Here is a 15,684-nt window from a genome sequence, read left to right as displayed (position 1 = left end):
GAAGGTTCCTAAAAGTCAAATTATTGATTATTTGAAAGCAGTTACAACACTGATTTTTAAATTTAGGCAGTTGTGATTCAATTCTCTTTTTTTATACTATACTGAAAATGAACATTACTCTTTTAGCATATACCTGACACCAGCCTACTCAGTCAGTTGTCTACTCCTGTTATAAACACACACATATACACATGTACACTCCTATTTTTTAAATCCTCTATACATGTACCGTTTTCCTAGTTTATAACCTGAATGTTACCTGTCAGCTTTGCCTCTAAGACAATCTTCCCAATGATAGTCATGCACTTCCTTTTGTTCTTCTTGAAAAACAATCTAATCCCACTTGACTATCTTGAGTGCGGCTTGGCACAAACTTCACTAAAATTGTTCCACCCTACTTTCTACTCCCAAAACAAAAAAACTAAAGCAGCAAGCAGCATAGTCTTGTACCTCTCTTCATAACAAGTTTCAATCACTTTTGAAGCTCTACCTCACAGAATTATTCAACTGGCTTTGTTCTCTTCAAAAATCTTTATTAACTCAGCATTTAAGATTATCCCCACCCTCAGAGTTGTATGTATGAACCAAGAAATGCCCAAGAAAATGTTTAATCATCCATCTTGATTCTTCCAGACAATCCCAAATTTGTTCATTGCTGAATCATCCATTAGACCACGTCTTAGTCTGTTTGGGCTGCTATAACAAAATACCTTAGACTGGGTAACTTATAAATGATGGAAATTTATTGCTTACAGTTCTGGAAGCTAGGAAGTGCAAGATCAAGATTTGGTGTCTGGTGAGGGCTCACTCTGCTTCATAGATGGCATCTTCTCACTGAGTCATCACATGGCAGGAAGTGGGGATTCAAGCTCCCTCAGGCCTCTTTAATAATAAAGGCACTAATCCCATTCCTGAGAGCTCTGCCCTCATGACCTAAGTACCTCCTAAAAGCCCCACCTCATAAAACCATCAAAGTGAAGGTTAGGTCTCAACATAAGAATTCTGAAGAGACATTCAGACCACAGTTGACATAAGCCTCATTTTTTTGATCCAGAAAAACACACACACACACAGTGGCTACATTTAAGAGGAAAAGTTAATATATCTTTTAAGAAAAGGTCAGTGAATGTCTACCCAGCTGTGAAAAGTGGGATATAAGAAAGTCAAAATATGGCCGGGCGCGGTGGCTCAAGCCTGTAATCCCAGCACTTTGGGAGGCCGAGACGGGCGGATCACGAGGTCAGGAAATCGAGACCATTCTGGCTAACACAGTGAAACCCCGTCTCTACTAAAAAATACAAAAAACTAGCCGGGCGAGGTGGCGGGCGCCTGTAGTCCCAGCTACTCGGGAGGCTGAGGCAGGAGAATGGCGTAAACCCAGGAGGCGGAGCTTGCAGTGAGCCAAGATCCGGCCACTGCACTCCAGCCTGGGCGACAGAGCGAGACTCCGTCTCAAAAAAAAAAAAAAAAAAAAAGTCAAAATAATTCATTTTATGGAGGAAAAAAACAGAGGCCGAGAGGGGACAAGTGGTTAACCCATGTTTATATATTTGGTGGCAGAGCCAACACTAGTATCCAAGTCTCCTGATTACAAGTTCAAAGCTTTTGTACTTTATCCATTCAGTCCCATTACTAACCAGAATTATGCTAAATAAAAGGAGTACACAAAAGACTACATATTGTATGATTCCATTAGTATTAAAAATCAAGAAATGGCAAAACTATGGAGACAAAAATCAGATTCAGTGGTTGCCTGGAGCTGGGGATAGGTGTAGGGAGTGACTGCAAATGGACAAGAATGAGCTTTTGGAAAGATGAAAGTTTTCTAAAACTGGATTGTGACAATTGTTGCACAACTGTATAAATTTACTAAAACTTGAACTATGAACGTTATGGTATATAAATTATACCTTAATAATGCTATTTTTAAAATTACTAAGAAGGAATTCGGTATATAAGGAACTCAACTGAATAGCAAGAAAACAAATAATGCAATTTAAAAATGGGCTACAGACCTAAACAGACATTTCTCACAAGAGGACATATAAATGGCCAACAGGTATATGAAAAAATACTGATTAACCATCACAAAAATGCAAATCAAAACCACAATTTTATATCACCTCACACCTGTTAGAATGGCTATTCACATAAAGACAAAAGATAAGTATTGATGAGGACGTGGAGAAAAGGGAATCTTGTACACTGTTAGTGGGAATGTAAATCGGGACAGCCATTATAAGAGAACAGTGTGAAGATTCCTCAAAATATTAAAAATAGAACTACCATATGCTCCAGCAATTCCACTTCTGGGTATACATCCAAAGGAAATGAAATCAGTATGTCAAGGAGGTATCTGCACTCCAATGTTCGTGAAAGCATTATTCATATACATGAGATATGGAGTCACTGTAAGTGTCCACCAATGGATAAATGCGTAAAGAAAATGTATTATGTAGGCCAGGCACGGTGGCTCACACCTGTAACCTCAGCACTTTGGGAGGCCAAGGCAGGAGGATCACGAGGTCAGGAAATTGAGACCATCTTGGCTAACACAGTGAAACCCCGTCTCTACTAAAAATATAAAAACAAAATTAGCCGGGCGAGGTGGCGGGTGCCTGTAGTCCCAGCTACTCGGGAGGCTGAGGCAGGAGAATGGCCTGAATCCGGGAGGTGAGCTTGCAGTGAGCTGAGGTCGCGCCATGCACTCCAGCCTGGACGATAGAGCGAGACTCTGTCTCAACAAAAAAAGAAAGAAAATGTGTTATGTGTGCATGTGTATGTGCATGCATATACACACAGGATTTACATTAGCTTTTAAAAAGTAAGACAATCCTGTTGGAGTTTAAATACGCCATTCTGACATATTGACTATTTCGAGTCAAAGGCTTCTGAAAAACAGCAGGTGTAAGATCACTCTGACCTTCCTTCTATTTCTTAAAAGCAGATGAAATTCCCATGTGAAAGATGTCCTCCTTAACCTAAAAGGAAGGCAACATTTTTATCATCAAGGACGGGATATGGAGACCAAGAGAATTCCATACAAACTTTGTTAAAATAACTTCTATCTTTTAAGCCTCCCCATATAATCCAGTTTATTTTTCATAAGTTACTACCCTTTGTCCAATTCAGTATGTAAGTATTCAATTCTAACTGGATCTTTGGGTCTTTGTTTCCTTATGAGGGTTCCTGTGCCACATAAAACTTGTATTGAATAAATTTGTGTGCTTTTCTCCTGATAATCTATCTTATGTTAATTTAACTCTAAGGCCAAGCCAAAAAAAAAAAAAAAAAACTTTAAAAAGGTGGAGGTAAAGTTTGCCTCCCCTTTACACTGTTATGTGCAAATAACATGGATGAACCCAAACGACATTATGCTAAGTAAAATAGGACTGGCAGAAAAAGACAAATACACGTATTACATGATCTTACTTATATATGGAATCTAAAAAAGGTGAACTCGTAGAAGCAGAGAACAGAATGGTGGTTGCCAAGGGCTGGGGTTAGAAGGAAATGGGGAGATGTTGGCCAAAGGGTTATTCAGGATGAGTAAGTTCTAGAGATCTAATGTACAGCATGGTGACTACAGTTAGTAATACTTACTGTACACATTAAATTTGCTAAGAAAGTAGTTTTTTTTTTTTTTTCTGAGACAGAGTCTTGCACTGTCACCCAGGCCAGAGTGCAGCGGCGTGATCTCAGCTCACTGCAACCTCCGTCTTTCAGGTTCAAGCAATTCTTCTGCCTCAGCCTCCCAAATACCTGGGATTACAGGGGCACGCCACCACACCCAGCTAATTTTTTGTATTCTTAGCAGAGACAGGGTTTCACTATGTTGGCCAGGCTGGTCTCAAACTCCTGACCTCGTGATCTGTCCGCCTCGACCTCCCAAAGTGTTGGGATTACAGGCATGAACTACCACACCCAGCCAGAAAGTAGATTTTAAAGGTTCTCACCACACACACACACAAAAAATAACTATGTGAGGTGATGGATGTGTTAACTAGCATGATTGTGGTAAACATTTCACAATCTATACATATACCAAAACATCAAGTTGTATGCCTTAAATATACACAATTTTTATTTGCAGCACTTAGGGAGGCCAAGGTGGGCAGATCACCTGACATCGGGAGTTCGAGACTAGGCTGACCAACATGGAGAAACCCTGTCTCTACTAAAAACACAAAAAAAATTTGTCGAGTGTGGTGGTGCATGCCTATAATCCCAGCTACTCGGGAGGCTGAGGCAGGAGAATCACTTGAACCCAGGAGGCGAAGGTTGTGGTGAGCCGAGATCATGCCATTGCACTCCAGCCTGAGCAACAAGAGTGAAACTCCGTCTCAAAAAAAAAAAAAGAAACTCTAATTTTTTTTAGCTCTAAACTCTTAGAGCTCTCAGGGCTTAAAACTTGAACAACACAGGTTTGAACTGTGAGGGTCCACTCATATGCTAATGTTTTTCAATAAACATATTGATAAATTTGGGGGAGGTTTGTGACAATTTGAAAAAATTCATAGATGAACCATATAACCTAGAAATATCAAAAAAGTAGACCATGTGCAGTGGTTCACACCTGTAATCCCAGCACTCTGGGAGGTCGAGGCAGGAGGATCACGAGCACTGGTGTTCGAAACCACCCTGGGCAAGGGCAACATGGCAAAACCCCGTCTCTACAAAAAACACAAAAACGAGTCAAGTGTGGTAGCATGCACCTGCAGTCCCAGCTACTCGGGAGGCTGAAATGGGAGAATCGCTTGAGTCAGGAGGCAGAGGTTGCAGTGAGCTATGACTTAATCACGACATTCCAGCCTGAGTGACAGAGTGAGACCCTGGGTCAAAAAAAGAAAAAGATGGGAGGCTGAGATAGGAGAATAACCTGAACACTGGAGATGGAGGTTGCAGTGAGCCAAGATCATGCCACCGCATTCCAGCCTGGGTCACAGAATGAGACTTCATCAAAAAAAAGAAAAAAAAGAGGTATGTCATGAGTGCTTAAAATATATGTAGATACCAGTCTATTTTATCATTTACTACTACAAAATAGATACAAAACTATTTAAAAAGTTAAAAATTGCCCCAACTTATACCACACACTTAGCCATACATGGTGCCATTTGAAACTGAGAGAAACCATGTCTCAAAAAAGCAAAGATACAGTATTAAATCATAACTAAAATCATAACTACATAAATTTAACTGTACTACACCCTGTACTACTGAAATAATTTTGTAGCCACCTCCTGTTAATGAGGTGAGCTCAAGTGTGAATATTTGCTTAAAGTACCATGTGACATTAATCATCTCCAAGCAAGCAGTTCATCTTTCCGATAAATTGTATATTCCAGTAAAAAGTGATCTCTCGCGGTTTCTTCATGTTTAGTACGATACTATAAACCTCTACTATAAACCTTGAATGACACCTAAGTGCCACTAGTGATGCCAGAAGTGCTCCCAAGAAGCAAAGAAAAATCACGGTATTACAAGAAAAAGTTGACTTGCTTGATACGTACTGTAGATTGAGGTCTGCAGCTGCAATTGCCCGTCACTTCAAGATAAATGAATCCAGCTTAAGGGCCATTGTAAAAAAAGAATTCATGAAGCCATTGCTGAAGGTACACCAGCAGATGCAAATATCGTGCATGTTTTGTGAAATATTTTTTTAATCTCATATGGAAAATGTAGCTTTTATAGGGGTACAGGATTGCTATAAAGAAAGGCATCCCTATAAACTTTAGTATGTTTCAAGAAAAAGCAGTCATTATACAACAACTTAAAACAAGTGGAAGGTGAAGGCTCTAAAGCTGAAGAATATAATGCCAGCTAAGGATGGCTTGATAATTTTAGAAACGGGTTTAGCTTTAGAAACGTCACAATAACAGGAGAAGCAGCTTCTGCCAACCAAGAGGCAGCAGACGACTTTCCAGATGCCATTAAGAAAATCATTCACTTTGGGAGGCCAAGGTGGGCAGATCACGAGGTCAGGAGTTTGAGACCAGCCTGGTCAATATGGTGAAACACCGTCTCTACAAAAAATACAAAAATTAGCCAGGCATGGTGGTGCACACCTGTAGTCCCAGCTACTCAGGAGGTTGAGGCAGAAGAATCACTTGAACTCGGGAGGCGGAGGCTGCAGTGAGCCAAGATCTCACCACTGCACTCCAGCTTGGGCGACAAAGCGAGACCCAGTCTCAAAAAAAAAAAAAGAAAGAAAATCGTTGAGGAGGCCGGGTGCAGTGGCTCATTCCTGTAATCCCAGCACTTTGGGAGGATGAGGCAGAAGGATCGTTTGAGGCCAGGAGTTTAAGACCAGCCTGAGCAACACAGCGAGACCCTGCCTCTACAAAAAATATTTTTTTAATTAGCTGGGGGAGGGCATAATGGCTCACACCTGTAATCCCAGCACTTTGGAAGGCCCGGGTGGGAGGATCACCTGAGGCCAGGAGTTTAAGACCAGAGTAGGCAACACAGTGAAACCCTGTCTCTACAAAAAAATAAAAAATATTTAAAAATTACCCAGGCATAGTGGTGCACACCTGCATCCTAGCTATTCAGGAGGCTGAGGCAGGAGCACTGCCTAAGTCCAGAAATTTGAGGCCGCGGTGAGCTATGATCATGCCATTTGCATGTCAGCCTGGGCGACAGAGTAAGACCCCATCTCTTAAAAAAAAAAAGAAATATGGAGAAAGAATATCCGCCTAAACAAGTTTTTAATGCAGACAAAAGTGCCCTATTCTGGAAAACAATGCCATAAAAAACATTCACTAGTAAGGAAGAGAAAAAGCACCAGTATTTAAGGTAGGAAGGGATGGGCTAACTCTACTGTTTTGTGAAAATGCAGTAGGGTTTATGATCAGGTCTGCCCTTATCTATAATGCTACAAACTCCCAAGCCTTGAAGGGAAAAGATAAACACCAGTTCCCAGTCTTTCGGTAATGCAACGAAAAGGCCTGGGCAATGAGAACCCTTTTTCTAGATTGGTTCCATTGATGCTTTGTCCCTGAAGTCAGGAAGTATCTTGCCTGTACATTCTTTTATTATTGAACAATACCCCTGGCCACCTGGAACCCCATGAGTTCAACACCAAAGGTACTGAAGTAGTCTACTTGCCCCCAAACACAATGTTTCTAATTCAGCTTCTAAATCAGGGGGTCATGAGGATCATTGGACACAGTACACTACAGAAAGTACTGTCAACTCTATGAAAGAGAATGCCAATAAAGAGACGTCATGAAAGTCTGGAAGGATTACACCACTGAAGAAGCCATCAGTGTTATGGAAAAAGCCATGAAAGCCATCAAGCCTGAAATAATAAATTCCTGCTGGAGAAGACTGTGTCCAGATGTTGTGCATGACTTCACAGGATTTGTCACAGGGCCAATCAAGGAAATCATGAAAAAGACTGTGGATATGGCAAAAAAAAAAAAAAAAAAAGTAGGTTAAAGGGTTTCAAGATACAAATCTTGGAGAAATTTAAGAAATAGACATCACACAAGAGGAATTTAAAAAGATGATTTGATGAGTGCTTCCAATTCAGTACCAGGTGATGCAGAAGGAATGCCAGAAAACAAAATGACATTAGACAGTCTGGTAGAAGATTGTCTGATTGTTCAAGACTGCTTTTGACTGTTCATGACATGGATCCTTCTCTGATATGGGCACTGAAACTAAAGCAAATGGTGGAAGAAGGATTGGTACCATATGGAAATGTTTTTAGAGAAATGAAAAAGCAAAAAAGACAGAAGTATGACGTATTGTCATAAAGTTATAACACGTGTGCCTGCCTCTCCCGCCTCTCCTTCCCCCTTCCACCTCTACCATGCTGAGACCAACAAGAGCAATTCCTCTGCTTCCTTCTCCTCCTCAGCCTACTCAATGTGGAGACAATGAGGATAAAGACCTTTGTGATGATCCACTTCCACTTAATGAACAGTAAATATACTCTCTCTATCTTATCATTTTCTTTTTTTTTTTTTTTTTTTCTGAGATGGAGTCTCACTCTGTCACCAGGCTGGAGGGCAGTGGTGCAACCTTGGCTCAATGCAACCTCCACCTTCTGGGTTCAAGCAACTCTCCTGCCTCAGTCTCCCTAGTAGCTGAGACTACAGGCACATGCAACCACGCCCAGGTAATTTTTGTATTTTTAGTAGAGACGGGGTCTCACCATGTTGGCCAGGATGGTCTCAATCTCTTAACCTCAAGATCTGCCCGCTTTGGCCTCCCAAAGTGCTGGGATTACAGGTGTGAGCCACCATGCCTGGCCTATGATTTTCTTAATAACATTTTCTTTTCTCTAGCTTACTTTAAGAACATAGTATATAATACATATAAGGTACAATGTGTTAGTTGACTATGTCATCGGTAAGGCTGGAAGTCAATAGTAAGTTTATTAAATTTTTGAGGAGTCAAAAGTTACATGTGGATTTTCAACTTGATGGGGGTCTGTGCCCCAAACCCCGTGCTGTTCAAGGGTGAACTATATATGCTGAAAAGTGTCACTAAAATGTGAAGAAACCAACTTTTCTGTAAACTTTAGATGCACTTCCCTGAATGATTTCCAAAAGCTGGGTACCTTATTTTCCAACTGTGCATTTATGCATGGACACAGCAAATGACAGGTACTATACAAATATACATGCAGAAATGAACACATGATCCCTATTAAAACATTTTAGTTATTTATCATCATTTCTTTTTAGGTACTTCTGTACTATTCTAAGTAAGCCTCTGTAGACAGTCATAAAGAGGATGTGTTCTGGCCAAGCTTGGTGGCTCACACTTGTAATCCCAGCATTTTACGAGGCCAAGCGAGGAAGATCACTTGAGCCTAGGAGTTCGACACCAACCTGGGCAACAGAGCAACACCCCATCTCTAAAATAAAATAAAAAATAAAAATAAAAAAAGGATGTGTTCTTTTCTTTGTTATCTAGTCTGACAAAAATTTCTCCAAAATAGACTTCTTTGGTAATTTTATTTTCATTACATCTTTATGCCATTATAACCCAAACACTAATCTTTTTTTATTATTAAGAAGAACTATTCCTAATTGCACATTACCAGGTTTCTTTAGTTCATTATTTGGTGCATCCTCAGTAGGTATACATCTTTTCGGCTTACTCAGCGTTGAGAACATAATATTGTTTGTTTACTTACAAATTAAAAGTAACATATCTCTCATCCTATGTACACTTGACAACCTGAGAGGTATCAAGCAGATACTTCTAATATTTGAACCTTAAAAATAAGCAGAATTTTAGTTGATACAGGGCTGGATGTCTGTAATTATGTCAGGAAGCAATCGGGATTATCAGTAAACCTACTTTTCTCATGCTGTTGAGGGGGTCAGTTTACCAAGGACAAGACAGGATCTTTTGGCCTCAAGAATTTCAGTTACAACCTGCCTAACCCCTAGAGTTTCACTAAACTTCCTAAGACAAAAAGAAAAACCTAAAACTTATAAAAAGAAAGCAAATTGTTTACCCTGGCTTAGTTCTAATTGTAAAGAATCAACTTTCCCAAAATTACAATCTTTTGACATTTGGCAACTGAACGAATTAAAGTTATTCAAAGAGTTCAAGACATAAAAACTAATACGACTTCTATTATATATTTTCTCCTTCAGGTGCCAGTACAATTCCATGTATCGGAGAAATTGAGTAAGTCAGATCCCAATTGATTAGGCCCTAATTATCAAACACACTTTCACCTTGTGAACTCACAGTAACTGTCTTAAACCTGCTAACAGCACTCTCATGAGTGGAGAACACTGTGTCTCATTTTTAGTTTAATACGTTAGTTCTCTTCAATGGACACAATTTTTTTTTATAGTACGAGGCACATGATTTATATATTTTTTACAGTAAGAGGCACATGAAGGTTAGAATTTGTTTTTGTTTTTGTTTTGTTTTTTGAGACGGAGTTTCACTCTTCTTGTCCAGGCTGGAGTGCAATCGCACGATCTCGGCTCACCACAACCTCCACCTTCCGGGTTCAAGTGATTCTCCTGCCTCAGCCTCCCAAGTAGCTAGGATTACAGGCATATACCACCACGCCCGGCTAATTTTGTATTTTTAGTAGAGACCAGGTTTCTCCATGTTGGTCAGGTTGGTCTCCAACTCCTGACCTCAGGTGATCCACCTGCCTCAGCCTCCCAAAGTGCTGGGATTACAGGCATGAGCCACCACACCTGGCCTATAAAATCATTTTTAATAAATATTAAACGCTATGCAACTGAAGTTCTTCTAGTCTCTTGCCTACCACCTCAAAGGAAATGAAATCATTATAATAAACCTATTATAACATAAAAACTAATGTTTTACCTGGAAATGTTCTATGAACTCTAAGAAAAAAGGATACTGTAAAGATGGTCAATTCCCTCATTTCTTACCATTGCTAGAAGAGGATGACAAACAAGGAGAAAAAAGCAGGGAAAGAAAAGAACTGAATAAATCTCCTTCATCTCCAAATAAGGCAAGCTCATCAAGCAGTACGCTCCTCTCTCTCTCTCTCTCTCCCTCTCTTCACTGACTGCCCCAAGGTCCCAGACAACACAGAATCTACAAATTATATTTGTCCACTTTACCACTAATTAAGATATTACTATCAATTGTATTAAACAATTATAAAAATGATTATTTAGATTAACTTATGGAATGTTGACTTAAGTCATTAAATAACATTGCAATGCTTTTATTATAGTTTTGATCATTGGTAAATATTGTTTATACTCTAAGCAAATTTATTCTGGTTCTAGATATTATTAGAATTTCATATCTCATTTAAGGGATATTATAGAAAAATCAGTCACAACACTGATAAAAATTTAAAACTCATTCATTGTGCATTGAAAGTCTTGATCAAATAAGACTTAGATATACAGGTTCATTTTAGTTACATGTTTAAGGTAATTAAGAGGTCTCTCCCATTTTCATTTTACTTTTGTTCAAGTTTACAATCAGAAAGTTATAGCATTTACGCACTTTCAAGTTTATATCATGAAGTTGATTAATTAGAAAAACTAATTCTAACTTTCTTCACGTGCCTCATCGCTACATGATATAAACTCATTACTCAGATTCTAAAGTAAACATTAGCTTAATTTTCCATTTTCATCTAAGAGTAATATCAATGTTTCATTACTTTATAATGTGAACTTTATACTGACCAGTCATCAAGGCTGTAACAAAGTCTTTCAAGTTCGTTTTCATATTTATTTGGCTTATGGAAAAATAAATTTTAAAAATCCAAGTTATAAAATACAACAAATACAGTGAGCATTTCAGTAGTGATCTTTAAAAGTTTTTCTTTTATTCCAGTGCTTTGATGAACAAGTTATACTACAGAATGACTACAGAAGAAAAAGCAGAATAGCAAAGGCAAAATTTGAACCACATTAGCACTACCCTTATATTTGGTATAATTTGTGAATTAAAAGAAGATTTATAAATTCAAAACATATTTCTCCTTCACATTGTCATTTTCTGACCAAAAAAAAGACTACCACAAAGAGATACTTTTTTTTAAGTAGATGGGTATGAAAATTTAAAATGAAATTTGCCCTATAACTCTGCTTTCAGTAAGAGTACAAGTATAAGTAACCCTTATATTGACAAATATGGCATACTTCATAGGTCCTATTTGCTCTTCCTCCATTAAAAGGAAAATGTGTAGTATCATATAAAGTTTATATGGGTTTTATGTTCAGAATATTGTAGATATCAAGAAAAACCTTCGCCTGGTGGGTGGTAAGGTTAATTTTATTGGTTTGATTTCCCATTATTCCAAATGGAAGACTGATGATGGTGGGTAGCTGGGGAAAGAAAATAATGACAGGAGATTAGAATGAGAAGAGAAAGTTGGGATTTGAAACTAATCAATTTTTTAAAAATCTTATGACCAAGCATGATAGCTCACGCCTGTGGGAGGCCAAGGTGGGATGATCACTTGAGGCCAGTTCAAGACCAGCCTGGACAACATGGCAAGACGCTGTCTCTTTTAAACTTAAAAAAAAAAAAAAAAAAAAAACTTTTTGATAAAATAAAGGAGCCGGGTACAGTGACTCACGCCTGTAATCCCAGCATTTTGGGAGGCCAAGGTGTGAGGATCACTTGACCCCAGGAGTTCAAGACAAACCTGGGCAACATACCAAGGTCTTGCCTCTACAAATAATAAAAAATAATTACCCAGGCATGGTGGCATGCACCCGTAGTCCCAGCTACTCCAGAGGCTAAGGTGGGAGAATGGCTTGAACCAGCGAGGTCAAGGTTGCAGTGAGCCGTGATCACATCAATGCACTCTAGCCTGGGCAACATAGTGAGACAACACCCCACTCCAATCTCAAAAAAAAAAAAAAAACTAAAGAAAATAAAATCTTAAATCTACATGTCCCCATATAATATTCTTCTGTTGGGGATTTTTTTAAAGGTTCTTTAAAAATCAGTTGTAAATATCTTTTACTTTTAAATATGTTTAATTGTTTCACTATAACAAGCTACAATGTGAAAACAATTCAAACTTCAAGAAAGAAACTCTATACTATATGGTAGTGAAATATAAGCCAGAGAATCAATAAGAGGATGCTACACTACTGTTGAAGACCAGAAGTTGATATCTCCTTTGAAAAGGACCAACAGAAGCAGTATCAATGCAGGGTACAAAAACTATAATAAAGCTGGATGTGGTAGCACATGCCTATAGTCCCAGCTACTCAAGAGGCTGAGGCAGAACTGTTTGAGCCCAGGAGTTCACCGTCAACCTGGACAAAATAGCAAGATCCCATCTCTTTTGGGAAAAAAAAAAAAGGTAGCATAATAGTAATACTTTTAGTTTCAGAGTTGTTTAAAAATCTTAGTTTTATGTTTAGTAAAGTAACTACTCAAGTTTTTTTAAGTATTTACTCTCACGATTGTAAAAACTTTCTTTTACATTTATCAATGTGCTATAATATGAAATGATGTATCCACCATTTAACTAAATCAAGAGATTTATTAAATGTAGATTATCATAAATCAAAAATAACCATTAATGAAATGGAAGAGTCTATTTACTTTATCAGCCTTGAGATTCTATTTACATAATGAAGAGCTATTGATAACAAAGAGCCCAAACACTATCTGCAAAAAAACTAATATTCCAATGATTTTAATATACATATAATTATCAGTTTCTAGGCTTGGATTTAAAGAATACCTGAATGGTCAGAAGTAAATTAACATACCTAATTTATTACAGTTTAGAAATCTAAAAGAAATGCCACAGGCCACAAAACAACTGCTTCATATTCAAAGGCACACATTCAATTTGGTAGATCAGCTGGACTCACTGCATTATATTGCAGGAGATAAGGGTTAAGTGACCTGGGGATACTGTTTCCCAGATGTCTAAAGGGTCCATTTTTTTTATTGGAGTTATCTCTACTTTAAAAAAAAAAAAAAAGGAATTATATCTACTTTTGATAAATACCTAGCTTACCACACAATTAATACCTTCGCCCACATAAGATTCTACTTAAAGCTTTGTTTTTGAAATTTTAGGATTATAGCTATTATAAAAACTAAATTTAAGAACACACAATACGCACAATGGGTCAAGAATACATGCCTTCTCTTCTGATGAATAGCACAAGAAGGTTAAGAAAATACCATAACATACTCTAAGTTTGGGGATACATTTTAGAGATTTTTAAATGAGAAATCCAATAAATCTTTCAGCATTCAGCTTTCCATTATTGTGGCTCATGAAAAGATTTTTTTAACTAGTTTGTAATACACAATATATTCACTCCACAAATAACTATGTACATATATATGCCCACATCAATGTCTTACTCTTTTAATTAAAAATTTATGTTTCTCTTGGTCATAAAAATCTGGTTTTAGGTGTTTTAAAAGTTCAAACAGCTATTAAGCTATACTTTGCTTTGGCACTAGCTCCCCCTCCAGACCAACGTACTAATATAACTGCATTTTAAAAAATAATAATAAGTAACAAGTTTTTCCAATTCACCAGCAAATTTTAAGATTCACCATTTTTAAGGACACTCTAATTTCGTCAAAATAACTGGTAAGAATTTGCAACAAAACAATGCAGGATGTAATGAGAATTACTGTTTTTTTTTTTTTTTTTCAATTCTATACATCTTAAACAGAACTGATTTGTAGGAAAACAACTTCAGGTGACTTTCTAGTTAAATTCAAAAATATCCTCAAAATATAACCTATGTAATGTCATATTTTATGGAAGTTATTTTGAATCACTATCCTATTAAACAAGATACTCAAGTTAATTCACAACTTGACCAAAGATACGTTTTTGCAAGTTTCTGCAATCCATGCAAGTTTCATTCCAGCTGTTCAGCTCTTGAATTCAAATAGAATTCTCAATTTATAAAGCAGCAAAAAGAAAATCCATGTCTTGGAACTACCTTTGTATGTTCCTTATAGCCTATTCATCTCTAACTCCCGGCATTTTTTACACAATGAACCTGTAAAATCACAATTACAAATGCTTGAATTCCCACCTTCTCACTAGTACTGTAGTATTTATAAATCGAGTTATTAAGATTTTCTATACACATAGCAGATTTCACAAGGACAGCAATGTACAGGGCCTTATTATTTGGCATAGGGTTTTAAGATGTTTTTACAGCTATTTTAAAGAGCAGAGACTACAACTCCATTATTTCTTATATATCTGATATACTGTAGTGGTTAAATAGTAATTTCTCTCCTAAAATACTTTATATATGATGTACCTATTTAAAGAATTAGCCATAAAACATGGAATGTAAATTTAATTAAGAAAATATTCACCTAACCGCAGGAATAACAAGAAAAAAAAACTATAATGAAACCTGCCAACAGTTTTCAGAGGCAAGTCAGTTAAGTCAGTTACTTCAGATGCGTTTAACTCTAAACTGACACAAAAGTTGTGTTGAATTTGTTCCGCAAAACCTTGAAATTTGGGATTATCTACTGGAGAATTTGGCTTTTCTGGGTCCACCTTCCTGAGTGGGTTTAAATAAACTGTAAATAATTCAAACACAGGAAGGAAAAAACCACCACCTCTCCGTGCCTTTAACCAAGGCCTCAATCTATATTATACTGCAAAACGCTAAAATAAAAGCTCATCAGGGACAAACCCTAAGCATGACACTGCCACTTAACTTAAGAAATACACTGCGTCTCTGAAGATTGCAATCCCCACTGTGAAGAAAGAACAGGTGCTGCACCCGACAACCCACTCAATCTTGCAGGACAAACCTCCGAAAACGGATAAATATGGACTCATTTAACCTTCCCAAATAAGTTTAGACACTCAAAAGCCGCCAGCTCGTCATTTGCACATCAAAAGGGAGTACAGCTGCACTCAAGCCTTTAACTGCCCAGCACGGTCCCTCGCGGATCTTTGTGCGGGGTCCACTCCCTGCTTTCTAGCCCAAGCAGCACTCAGAGAGAGCCCATAACGCACGGGCATCTTCCTCCCCACAGACCGCGACTCCAGAGACCGAGCTGCTGGCGAAGGTAAGATAGGTGTGGAGGGGAGACGACGAACACCTCCCACCCCCGCCCCCATCCCTTCTCCTCCTCTAGGTTTTGGCCCCTGCCCTAGGCAAGGATGCGCGACGCGGAGGGCAGCGGCGCCGCAGCTCCGAGTCCCGGCTGGAGAGGCAAGCGCCCCTCACC

At 38.2% G+C, this 15,684-nt stretch overlaps 1 protein-coding gene and 1 pseudogene across 5 annotated transcripts in view; one reads left to right on the top strand and one right to left on the bottom strand.

Annotated features, from left to right (window-relative positions):
* FUT8 (fucosyltransferase 8 (alpha (1,6) fucosyltransferase)) overlaps window positions 1-15,684 on the bottom strand; it is a 337,429-nt gene that overhangs the window by 318,890 nt on the left and 2,855 nt on the right. The gene's annotated exons all lie outside the window — the stretch shown is intronic.
* Window positions 13,582-15,684, top strand: part of LOC105549636 — a 4,380-nt pseudogene continuing 2,277 nt past the window's right edge. The window contains exons 1-4 of the transcript XR_001007581.1: window positions 13,582-13,628; window positions 15,308-15,408; window positions 15,490-15,522; window positions 15,611-15,668. The product of XR_001007581.1 is annotated as an uncharacterized LOC105549636 (transcript). The remainder of the gene's footprint in view (window positions 13,629-15,307; window positions 15,409-15,489; window positions 15,523-15,610; window positions 15,669-15,684) is intronic.

This window comes from Mandrillus leucophaeus, unplaced genomic scaffold (genome assembly GCF_000951045.1).
Source record: "Mandrillus leucophaeus isolate KB7577 unplaced genomic scaffold, Mleu.le_1.0 Scaffold448, whole genome shotgun sequence".
Classification (NCBI taxonomy): domain Eukaryota; kingdom Metazoa; phylum Chordata; class Mammalia; order Primates; family Cercopithecidae; genus Mandrillus; species Mandrillus leucophaeus.
Note: the sequence above shows the minus strand (reverse complement) of the source record. Positions and strands in the feature narration are given on the sequence as shown.